At 41.9% G+C, this 13,431-nt stretch overlaps 1 protein-coding gene across 5 annotated transcripts in view; it reads right to left on the reverse strand.

The window, feature by feature from the left end:
- The window catches only part of EHBP1 (EH domain binding protein 1), a 210,753-nt gene that overhangs the window by 145,639 nt on the left and 51,683 nt on the right, over window positions 1-13,431 (reverse strand). The window lies entirely within an intron of this gene.

Raw genomic sequence — 13,431 nt, forward strand, 5'->3', positions numbered from 1 at the left:
ATCAGTACGTGTAATTTTAAAACATGATCCTCTGGGCTTAGATGTTCTCAGGCAACACGTTTATATATGCTGCGTATTAAACGACCGTATGCACAAATAAATAGCTGCACACCACATGCAATCGCAATCATTTCCTGAATATCCATTTATAAATATTAATCTGGCATCCACATGTGCTAAGGCATCAACCTCTGAGTTAAAAAAAAAGAAGAAGAAGAAAAAGAAAAGAAAAAGAAAAAAGGCCACAGTGCAGAATAAATACAAAATAAAATAATAATTTGTATTTACCACTGATACTTATTCCACCCAGTCACTCATTTCTGCAGGAGAGGGATCCTAAGTGCACAGTGCAAGTTATTCGCTGACTAAATACCATCACAAAATGCGCCAATATAAAGGTTGGAAGGATTAGCACAAAAGGTCCCACTCCAAGACAAATGTCTCCTTCATAGTTCAGTTCACAGCTATCACGACTGCTCAGTCAGGCCTGCCGCTCCAAAAAGCTTTGTATATACCTGAAAACCAAACATGCTGAAAGCTTTCAAAATGTCTTGTTGATACTAGCATATTTTTCAAAGAGATTTTAATTACCACCATGCCAAAATGGGCTTTTTAAACACTGAAAGAGCACCCAATAGTTACTGCTACAAATCTCAGCACCTCCCGGAACAACTTCTGCAGAGGGATTACGGAGCTGCCAAAGCAGCAAGCTTTTCTCCGTGCTTCCTCGGCTCTCCTCCTTCGGCCTCTCATCCTTCTACAAGCAAAAAGAAAAGCAAAAAACCCTCCCTACTTCTTTCAAGTATTTTGTATTTCCAAACGCTTTACATGCTCAGTATAACTACGCTACAGCAGTTACATGAATTTGTTAGTATGCACTAAAATATTGGGCTTTTTTGCTGTAACAATAAAATTACAAGGTGATTTTCAAGCAAGGGGTAAAAATTAAACAGGAATGCAGATTTCTAAATACAAATTTGAAGTGTTCTTCTCTAATAATTGTGCTGCCCCAGACTATATGGGAAGCCTACACTTCATAAACTGGCTGGACTCTATTTATCTTCTTCTATTTTTCTCAAAGTACCGGATCTTTGACTTTCCGCAGAATATCAGAAATCCTACTGTTTCAAAACATAAAGTGGAAAAGGGCTGCATTTAAATGCAGAGCATTTTATCCTTAGTGGCACAGTAATTTTTTGACTCCCTCTACTGGCCCACTTTAAAAAACAAGGAAAGAAAAATCTGAGTGTGGTGCTCCAGATTCTAAAACGTAACGAGAAAATCTTTTTTTGCCACTTCAAAATAATGGTCCACACAACTAGGCAAAACAGCATCCTCCAGTCCCGGGGATTTTTAACCCATCAGCAAATCGGGGTCAGATTTCTTTGTTATAAAATCAGACAGGGCACCTCAAAAAAAGCCCCATGGAGCACTTTGCTCCACCATCGCTGTTCAGCAGTTCATCGTCTGCCCCCGCTCAGATCAAACCAGATCGCTCCCCACCGCAGAGCACAGGGCTGGCGAGATCCTGGAAGTGATCTACGGACCGTAACGCCGCACGATCACCGCGGCGTGCAGAAACGAGCAAAAACATCCTGAGCTTAACGAGTTGCTACTTAAATGTTAGCCAGTGCTCTGTGAACCATTTTATATTAAAATTGCATAGGTCTAAACATCACACATACAAGAAGTATTGTTTGACACAGTGCCATTTTGATGATAAATTGCAATCTACAGCTCAAATAATTCTACCCAGGGATTAACATTTCAGAGGCTGAGCCAGAGATTGTGTGTGTGGATCTTGAATTTCATCATCTCCCTTCGGCACAATAGCTTATTCTTCCTTTTTTCATCTATTCTCTCACGAAGGGTCAGGAAAGCTTAGCCTCGCTGTTTCATTCATTTCATCCCTACATTAACCAGATACCTTGCAGTCTTTAGTTCTTACGTGTTACTCCATTACAAATACTACAGCTACCCTGCACCAGGCTATTGCTAATGAGGTATGAACCAAATCAAAGGGTGCCATCAAGTGGCTAGAGCACACTAGCAGCGTTACGCAAAGTTAGCCTTCTGCAAGGGGGCTTTCGCCAGGACGCGCTGCACGGGATGCAGTAAGCTCCACCGTAATTTAAAGCTGTCAGGAAAATTCGGACGCTGGGTGCTCCCACACAATTTCATTTCCTTCCCTTTAGATTCTCAGACTCAGAGCTGGCACCGCCACGCGAGACATCCCGGGCTCACCACACGGGTCAGCAGGGCCCTGGACTTTCAGGACCTTTGAGGGTTCAGTTGGCCACTACGGGCAAGGTAAGAAGCACAAGCAACCTCTGAAAAGCCTCCCACAACTGGCTCTGAAACACGAATGGCTCTTGTAGTGCAGGGGTTTCACGGTAGACTAAATAGAGCAAGTAACTGTATCTTACGCAGTTTCAAATCAACCCACGTTCCTGACTATCTGTCAATCTATACTCGTTCTGTGCTTGAAGACTGTTTGAGAGTTCTTCACCGCAATGATAGCCATGAATATCTTTGGCATTACTCAGAAAAGGGAAATCAAGACAACCTGACAGATCAAATTCTGACGCTTGTCTTCCAACTGACCCAGATAATGGACCTTCCCAGATGAAATGGTCAACAGCCAAAAAAAACATTTAATATTTAACCATTTCCTGCTAATACACATGCTATGTATCCCAATTCAAAGCATTGCCCATTACTCCGATGACCCTAAATACAACTCATCTTTCCTGGAGGGGAAAGAAAACCCTTCCCAGTACATTGATATAAAAAAAGGGAATCAGACCAGATTTTACAAATGAAAACCAATTTTGCCTTTCTAAGAACAGGAGCAACTCTGCTACTGTAGGAAAAATAAGTTTTGTACTGGATACATTTTGTGCCACGGGACACAGGAGAGTTCTTGATGGGGAAGAGATGAGCTTACTCAAGATTACCCAGCTGTGTCTCAGCAAATTGTGGCCATCAACACCAAGACTTCCAGAAACTCAGCTATCAGTTAAAATAGTATTTTCCAGCTTGTAGTTGCAAAGAAACGATCAAGACAATGCGACTTGAATCTAACTGATACAGGTGGACATGATTCTCTTCATTTCTGAAACAGTTTGGCTCCAAAGTGCAACAAGCCAAACAGTTGTGTCCACACCAGCACAACAGCTGATTTTCTGAGGATCCAACTGTTAACCATATTTCCTCCATGGCAGCAACAGAAAAGGCTCTGTGCTCCAAGAAGGTAAATTAGGTCCACATTCCTGTGAGATGGATTCCCATCTGCCTGAAAAGTAGCAGCAACACTCCCACGGTTGAGCCACCTGCAGAACCTGTTGCCAGCTCAATGACTCAGTGTGGCATCCCCACTACAGCCAGTTTAAGGGAGTGCACTTATTACAGCGCACGTGCTTTTACACCAGTCATGAATTTTCATTAACTGTGAGGCGACGTCCAAATTTGGTGGACCAAAGGAGATGGGAATCTGTAATGCAGAAAGCGGTCACTCCTCAAAATTTTTATTTTTCTTTGTGATAGCTGGACTTCAAATTCCCCCTTTACGCTGGCTCGTTTCAGTAAGGCAGTCGCATGCCTCATGCTGTAATACTGCTCCTTACAAGGAGCAGGCAGCTCCCAAGCTAAACCCAGACATCCAATATGCTACCTGGAATCAACTGAAAAGCTGCTGAGCTGCTCCCCAAAGCATTGCACTGAACATAAGTTACAGAAATAGTAATAAAAATTATAGAGAGAAAGCTTGCTTAACATGAAGAAACAGATGGCTGCTGCATCAGAAGGGGAGACTAATTCTTCACCGACAGATGTTATTTTTATTTATTTTTCCAAACAGTCTCATTTGGTTTTGCCTTTCCACTGAAGGCAACAGTTTTTTATGCAGCACCACTGGCCATGCCTTGGGTCTTGCACTTCTCACTTTCAGAGAAAGGTATCAAAGAGCAGCGAATGCCAGAATGGTGGGGCTGGAAAAAAGGACCACGGTGTGGAGGGAGGTGAAAAAGATACAGGTTTTATCATGGACAGGTTATGACAACAGCTAACTTTGTTGTTGTTCTGTGTTCTTTAGCCTGTAAGCATGGAAAGCAAGCCCCTCTCATCGAGCAAAGCGTTCATATGGTTTAAATCATTGGAACTATACGCAAAACCAGGAACCCTGTGATTCTTAAAGAATATCTCAAAAAATGAAGTGTATTTATTTATACTAGGCAAAGACCTCCAAAAGAACAACCAGCCCTGACAGCCTCCTGTTCCTGCCTGCACACCACAGCACCTGGTCTTCAAAGAAACTCCCTCCGGAGCCGCCATGTGTCACAGCCCGCCACCGAGGCGGCCGGCCACCTTCCCAGCAAGGACCGTCCTGCCTGCTCCGAGCTGGAGTCTCCAGAAAAAGCACCAAAAGCAGAAACATTCCTGTTCAATAGCACAAACTAACACAGCGCTGTATTGCCTTCAGGCTTGAAATTCATCAGGTCTGGTACATTATTACATTTCATTTTTCAAGCCACTGGAAAAAAGCAATAAACAGTTGTTGCTCGGTACAGACCGCTTGGTGCTGAGAACCCTCATATGGGCCATGAACCCGGCAGAAATTCAGTTTAATCTTATATTTATGCCAGCACTTGGAATCACCAGTAATACTGACCAAGGTGTCGTTTTATGGCACTTCATTCATTTTATTCACATAATTTTTCCATTCCGGTCTCAACTGCCCTCACACCTAAGCTGAACGAGAAGAGGCTTACTCATGCTGCCTGTCAAAACCCAAGCAACGATCCGAGCCACGTACAGACAAGGCAAAGCAACGGAAAGGGAGAAGCTTCACAGGACCGGTGCGACAGCGCAGGATCAGTCTGGAATGGAGAATATGCTGGGGGGGCTGAATGAAATGGCAACAGTCGCGTTTGGGAGGTCAATTAATTTCTGTTATGTTAAACTCGATTAAGACAGCTAACAACCTAAGATAAGAGGCTGTAGGCAGTAACACGCAAAGCTATTACCTTGCCAAATGGTTTTCCTAAAAACAAAGGTTTCTAGGAACACAGAACTCTGTTTTTCTGTCAGCTGGCCACTGTTCTACTGGAGGCCACTATTTGTGAGTCCCGTGCCCTGTGTTAAGTTGGGACTGCTGACAAGCACGCCCCTATCCAATTACTTACTGTAGAACTGCGCTTTACACGATGATGGAGATTCTGATTCCCTTTTGACACGTATTTCTGCACTTTGAGCACATGCAATTGCAAGGTATCATCTCAGATCAACCAACATATGCAACTGGACTTCCAGATTATCTGCCTTTGAACGTGACTTGTAGCAAAAAGTATTTTTCATTAAACGGTGCTGGCATTTTTTCCATAGTGGGTGTTTTGCACTACATAGTTTGAAGGGATGCAATATATGCTGTTTTAACACTGTATGGCTACTAGGTCAAAAATGAGATTTATCTATCATAATATTTGCCAGAGAGCACCATTTTAAATAACGACATTCTGAACTGCTTCAAGAGCAAACATATATCCGTGTGCGTGTATAAACACAAAAACACACTCAACTACGTAAAACCAGAAAAAAGCAGCATGCTGAAAAAGCTTAAAAGCAACTAGTTTTGTATTAAAATACAAGTTGGCCAGCTCAGCTTATGCCTAGAGTGTGATTAGAACCCCACTGTAAAACAATTACAGAGAAACTATTCGGTATTTGATGTCTGAAAAAGCAAAGACCTCATGCAGACTCTGTCTCTTGTGTGAGCTGGCAAGTGCATTTTACTGCTGATTTTCTATGAATAAACATATGCTAAGAATTGCTGAAATACACTGCTGGTTTTAAACATGCCTAATGTAGTATTAGAGGGTTGTTTCCAAAGCTGCCTGCCTTGTTTATCAGCTTCCTCCCTCCAGCTGGCAAAGAACACCACTGATAGCAACTCCGATCAGCTGTCTTGCACTGTGCACTCATCTACAAGAGACACTTCTAGCAGAAAATAAAACCAAAAAAAAAGTGAACAAAATGGTTCTAGCAATTTAGAAAACAGTTGTACTTTACTACTGTGAATCAATAATAACCATATAAATTACATGTCATCAAACCCATTTCATTGTACGTGGTACAGCGTACAGCACTTAGTGAGCTTATAAAACTAGAGGGCAATAACCAGGCTATTCTGTGCAACTCCCAGCGCTCTCCTGCCTCCATCTTTTATCTGAGAGACCCTCTAGCGTAATTGTAGCATAAATATCAGAAAATAAGATTATTTCTCCTTTCTTAAGTTTTAAACTGCAATGCTGTATTATGGCTCTCACAACTGCTGTATAATCTGTTGGCAAATATATTTCATAGTTTCAGTTAGTGCACTTATTAGCATTGCATCAGAAAGGATATTCACCATTTAAAGGACAGTTTAGGTACTGCATTCCATTTGGAAGCTAGAGATCAAACAAAAGAATTTTGATTACCATTTCTGAAAAAATACAATAGAAGAGAGTTGGACTGAATAAAAAAATCCATGCTCTAGTGATTCAAGATAAATAAGGTATTAAAAGTGTAAAATGAATTTGACATTAAAAGTTCTCTCAACTTAATCCATCTAAAATTCTCATTTAGATAAGAAATTTTTGTCATCTCATAGCTGCGGTTTAACTGATCATTACGTATTAATGACGAAAAGGATTAGCGGCATCCCAATTTCAGGTGATCCGGTGTATTTTTGTTTCGGACAGAAGTAAAACGGCCGCCGCAGACTGACGGCAGAACTGCCTAATTTAACGCCGTCCGTCACGACTCGCGGGCTTTGCCCAGGGATACAGGGGCTGCCGCAGGTCAGGATTCAAAGGACCTGGCAGAGCTGCTTGGAAGAGCTTACGCAGCACGTGCCCGCACGGTGCCCGGCTCCAGGCCAGGACAGCTGGAGTCTCCTTCCCGTGTGGGCTGCCGCACGGAAGGCAGGAGATCCACAACGCTTCACCCAGCTTTCCGAGTCGGCTCACTTCACGCTCGTGATGAATACGCTGGCGATTTACTCGTCCTACGGTGTCTGGTGGAAACTTTCTCCAGCAGAACTCACACTCACCAAGCATACGATTCTGCCTCTGTTGTTTAGGCGCCTCACTTGAGGCTTAGGAAAATCCAAGCACGCTGTTCGAGGGACCCCCGCGACAGCCAGCGCTGCTGGACAGATGGACGCCTCCGGAGACGAGGGCCTCTGCTCCCTGCGCAGGCCCATCTTCCACACCTTCCAGGAGCCTAGATCCTCGCTCCCACCACCTTCGACTTTAGCTAAAGTTGCAGATAAACCCCATCATAGTGTGCAAAAGCAGCAGTGATTCAGTGCTACTGAAGGGGGGGGGGAAAGGGGTTAAAAAAAAAAAAAAAAAAACAGTAACTGCAAGACGCAAGGACAGATTTCCTACCTGCGTTGCTTCATAAACAGACCGGCCACTCAAGACAAAGATTGCTACATGTTTTGCTCCAAAAACCTAATCTCAGACATTTCCGAGCTAGAACAAAGTGCTAAATATTTAATACAAGCAAAAACCGAAAGTAAAACAACTTTTCTGATTCTCCATTAAATTTAAAGCAGAGCAAGAGTGAGATGGCTGACAAAGCAGCATTTAATTCCTAGCTGTGTCTAGACCAGAATACCCAGCCTAATTTACACAGGCAGACAGTCACAGTTCACATAATCACATGCAGCAGAATATGACAGGGGAATTAAAGGAGCAGGAAAGCATGTCTGAACTATGAGTTTCCTCTTCTAAATGTATTAAATGCAGATATTTAATTCACAAAAAGGCCAACCTGGTTGTTTCTTATTTTAAGCCAAAAATTTATTTCAAGCAGAAAATACAGGACGAACGATACATCTTTTTTTGATTACTTTTAAAAAATAAATCAAATAGCTAATTTCAACTGAAGCTCCCACATGCTACAAAGATGCACTAGGAGAGATAACCAAGAATCTGTAATAAATTCTGGGATAGCAACTGATGAGCAAATAACGAATCATCTTATTGCATATGCCAGTCTTCTTTCCCCAGCTTCTTTTTGCAAACTGAGTTGACAGTGCTAAGAATTTCAATTCACTGTGCTATGCTGGCATTTGTCTCTAAATGTTCACTTCTAGAAACAAGTACAATGATTGACATGCAGACTTGTGCTTTTATTCTGATGGAAAGCAAAACTTATTCCTACCAAGTCAGTGTAGTTACATTACTGCAATAGAATGGAATTAAACACCTAGTCTAAACTCTGATTTTACCAAAATCATGGGCCAACTGCTGCTCAAATTCATGCAAGTCAGTGTTTCTTGAAAAGTCTCGTTTGGAAAATAAAATATTTGAAACTGTATCTAATGAAAACTCACTTCTTGCTAATGCCTTATTTTGTTGTATTGCATTAAAAAAAAAATCACCCTCAAGTTTACAGCCAAACTCATTTCTACATCCTCTTCTTCTGCCCTTTCTTTCACATTCCTTTCACATTATTTATTATCTGTATTTGTGTTGTCATATCTAAAAATAACAGATGGGCATTTTAGGAGAGGGAAATAACTTCTTCAAACCTGTGAATGGTACACCATACTTAAGGGCATGCTTTAGGAGAAAGTCAAAAGCAACCGCAATACAGAAATTCTGGGCAAAAAAACCCCAACAATACACTTGTTCTAATAAAATGAAAGCAGATATCAAATTTTCTTAATTTTTTTTGGTGTTTCTTTCATCCCGAGGCTTTGCTTGCATTTGAGCACAGGACGGTTCAGAACCCTAAAGCCTCTTTTTGGGCTAGGGCTCTTAGCTACCCAAAAGCAGCAGACAAAACAAAAACATAGACCTCACCTTTCAGTTTAAACTAGTCATGCTTTATAGCTGTTTGCTGTTAATCAACATGAACAGCAAAACCTAAAACCTCTATTTTTTTCTTTTTCTTTTTTCAATTCAGCAATTTAGTTGGACATATTTTTCTGGAGAAATTTAAAATAAACTTATTGGTTAATAACTTGGAGCCTCACACAGAAGGTGCATCTGAGATGTTATAAAACACTGACAATTTAAAAGGCTGGCATCTATAACAAGGAAAAACTTGTAGTAAATCAAAAAGCATTTTTCTGATTATTGTTCAAGATTCATCACCTTAATATTCAAGTAGCACTGTTAGAAACAGTGTTCTAAAAAGGGAGATCAAAAACGTCAGAAAGATCTACAGAAAGGACAGATGTGCAGTTTCTGCACTCTCACTACAAGAACAGGTAGAAGTTCAGGGCAACGTTTCACAACGCAAGTGCTGGTGCACAGCGAAGACCTGGGTTCTCCTGGGTCCCCCAGAGCATGGAGGCAGCACAAACAGAGCAGGACGCTTACAAAAATGAGTCCTTTGAAAGAGGACGTTTATGATCCGTTAATGCAATCACCAGAAAGAAAAATCCCACCTCCAACCACCATCACCTTGCGGTTGATGCGGCCTCCAGACAGCAGCTCCGGGGAGCCCACAGAAGGCAGAATCTGTTCACCGTACCCATAAGCTCCAACAGTAAGGGCAAGGAAGCGCTGGGACAGGCTGCCTGGCGCCCTTGGCAGGGATGCCATTTTTATTAGTTTTTTAAAAACATCTTAGACGCATGTTTATCTGGAGTGATGCTGCCTTGGGGCAGGGAGACATTACGTCCCTCCAGCCCAAGTTTATATGATTCTACGAGCAAAAGCTTCAGAAAGAAGCGGGGCCCTTCTCTCCGTTCATCTGCAGAACTGGTAAGGCTGGGGTGTCCTCTGTTAGCGTTAGCAAAGACTATGCTCTAATAGGCCGTCACATAAAGAGAGGAATAAGGTTGGTCTCACGGATAAAGTTATGATTGCCAATGCTTTGATTATGTCCTGTGCTACTGCAAAGTGCTCGCACACCATAATCCTGGGCCCCGTAAATAATCTATATACAAAGGTGGAGAGGAATGGAAGAGAGAAGATGGAGAAGTCCACCATGAACCATATATTAGGAAGGCATTTAATAGCTATTAGAAGAAAATCAGGGCTTAGAAAACAGGTCCTACACATTTGAAATAGTTTGTCCTCAAAGGACCATCATCTTACAATCTTTGCATGGTGAGCAACCCATGCTCTGAGCAGGCTAGAAAATAAAATGACACTTTCCCATGACTTCAGCTACACGTATTTTAGATATAGTTCTTGTATGTAAAGCCAGTAAGAACTTCAGAATATCAGAATAAACTTAAAATTTCCCTTTGCAGTCAGCATAAAGAACATTTAAAACTGCTACTTTTCCCTCCTGTTCCTTTCTTCTTCCCTTAGCTAGAAAATTTGCAGAGAGCAAGAAATGCAGCCCAAACTTAAACTCAGCTGAGCTCTTCATTGCCTTCATTTTAGGTTCACCAAAACCAGACAGTTGCCCTCATCCTGGGATTGCTGAGAGAACACCTAATATCTGCCTAAGCACAGGCTACTTCACTTGAAAATTAGCTTACTGATATAAAGATACGTTTAGAAAATCCACATATAGTTCTTTTTGTGGGATTTTCATGCTCTCCCATTATAAGTAGAAGTTTGACTCCAAGATCTTAATACTGTTTGCGAGACTTTCTCACTGGTACCTATACCATCTGCTGCTAAAGGAAAGCTCTTTACAGAGCAAAAGTATGCCAGGAAACCCCGAGAAAGTAATTCAAAGAGATCAGCAATCAATGCTGAAAAAAATGACATCGCAAGTTGGAGCTCAGGCAATGAAGGGGAAAAGGTGTGGAAATAGCTGGTTCATATTACCCTGCAGGAGTGTAATGAGAGAGAGTATAAAAATCACTTGAGAAAGTGGCTCTGATATTTTTAAGTAAGAGATGACTAGTCATTGCTCTCTAAAGTAGGCAAAATAAAATAATTTCAATTCTTAATGATTGGAAAGCCTATTACCTCTTTAAAGCATGGATAAATCTTATCCTAAGCAACGAAATTCTTGTTCTCAGGTTGCAACAGCCAGTTTGGATATCCAATGTGACTATTCAGAAAAGCAACAAAATCAAGACAATTCAAAGAACTGTCTCATGAAGGAAAACAGGATAACCAAATACACAGAGCATAGCACATGTCTCAGATTTCATCTTTGTTCAGCTAAGACAGACAGCTACATGCAGACAAAGAATGCAGCTGTGAAGGAGAGAGAAACAGAAGAACCTGGGGGGGGGGGGGGAAGAGTATCAGTACTTAAGTATTAAGAAACTCTGCTGATGATCAAATTATTTATTGATAAGACATACAGCAGATGATGACAGTTCACTTAATGGAATATAAATACAGGCTAGCCAAACATTAAAAATAAGGTTAGAAAAAAATCCTATAACGAACAACATGACGGACCACAAAAGATCTTTACTTGCAGGATTTAGAAAAAACAAAACAATTTGTTTCATATTTGTGTGCTTTTTTTAAAAAAAAATACAGCATGGTCACATTGCATAAATCGCCACACCCCACTGCTACTTAAATCCAGAATAACCTTGTTTTCAATTTGAAAGCAACAAGTATCAGTCGCCTCGAGCTTGCACTGACTATCAGTGTTCACTGATCCTTGTTCAGCCATATAGAAATATGACAAAATCATCTTGGACACTGACTTTAACTGTCTTGACAGCTTAATGAAAGCTCACAGGAAATGGTTTTTGCTAAAATTCAGATTGCTTCATGATGAAAGGGCTTCCTATTCCACAAACCTTCTGGGCTGTAGTATTTGGCTTTGTTAGTGCTGCTAACTAACAAGGAAGGAAAACCCGCCAGAGGGCAGGGAAGCCGTCTGCACGAAAAGGAAAAGCCCCCAAAGGACTGCAAGTGTCACAGGCGTGACCTGTCCGTGGCAGATTCAATTACAAGTAAGCTCCTTAAAACAAAAAGAGAGAGAGAAAAAAGAAAAAAAAGAGAGAGAGAGAAACGATATATTAAGCATGAAAGTGGTAAGTGTCAGATTAAGATCCCACCTCCCTGGCCTCCAGATTTTGAAGGAACAGGTGCTTTGTGCCCGTGTGATCCAGCGGCTGGGCCCTCCATTACTTTGGAAACAAATAAATGAACATATCTTCATCCACCACTAAGCGGTGCTGTTACTCTTGGAAAAGATCATCTCTGCGCGCTCAAGTACGTGCTTGCAGACTGAGGGGGGGGGTTGGCAGACGCACAGCCTTCTGTGTTTTTTTTTTTTTTAATCCAAAAAAAAAAAAAGAAATTACGGAAACAACCAGCTTTAAAGTTGATTTGGCTCTCAGTAATCTTTACAGTAAAACTAGCTATTAAATTAGAGAACAACTAACCCCCATTTTTAAGTGGGATTTAGATCAACTGCTCTAATCTACGGCAAAACATTTATCAGCCAAGGACTACTTGGCAGCGCTCGCGAAACGAGCTAGCGGCGTCGTTTAAGCTGCGAAGGCCAAGTCCGCGCGCAGCACCGAGCCGTTCCGCAGCCGGGCGCGCTGGAGCCGTCCCCACCTCTCGAGGCGGCGGCTGCGCGGGCAGCGGCCCCAAAGCCCCCGCCGCCCGAAGCATCCCGGCGGCTCGGAGAAGGCTGGAGCGCAAAGCGAGAGCAGCGCGCGCCGCTGCCAGCTCCACGCACCTCGCACCCGTGGAAAAGAGCAACGTGCTATGAAGCAGGACATGACGTCTACGCGCCCAGCATAGACGTCTAAAAAAAATTAATATATATATTTTTTTTTTTAATCTGTTGCGACATCACAGGAAATCGAGCTACACCACCCGGAGGGGCTAGCTGAGCAACACACTGACACTGCGTGCGGAGTAACTCGCACCGCGACGAGCGGGGACGGGGACCTCCCCGGCCAAAATAAACCAGGCGAGGGAGAAAAGGAAACTCCAGCAAACAGAAACTGAACTGTGTTTGATGTTCATACGTCTCAAATGAAAATAGAAACCTGACATTTAAGAAACAAAGATATAAATTATGCCCTTTGCTTTCAGTCTTTGTAAATTCTCAGCCGCTGGTGATCAGAAAAAAAAAAAAACTCTTAAGAACCTGAATCACTTTTTCTGATATCAAAATGGAAAAAGCGGCTATTTTTAGGCAAAAAATTACAACATGCAAAAAGTTAACATAAAATTAACATAAAGTTGTAACATGCAAATCTATGGCTTTTCCTTACTTCGGTACTCTTACTGTGGCAGTGCTATGGCTCAGTACATGAGGACTAAGAATATTTTTAAAAAGCAACATAAACAGAAGTAAAATCAAGTTGCTGAGAAATAGACCGGAATGAAACTATATTAAGGGGAGAGAGATAAACTCAGGGATTTTTTTGCTGTTTGTGGTGGGTTTTTTCCGATTTTACAGTCCTTTTCAATGCACTTCAGAAAGCGAACAGGAAACTCTAGATAAAGCGACTTCTCCCTTTTTTGGGAGCCTGGACAG

The sequence above is a fragment of the Rhea pennata genome, chromosome 3, assembly GCF_028389875.1.
Source record: "Rhea pennata isolate bPtePen1 chromosome 3, bPtePen1.pri, whole genome shotgun sequence".
Classification (NCBI taxonomy): Eukaryota; Metazoa; Chordata; class Aves; order Rheiformes; family Rheidae; genus Rhea; species Rhea pennata.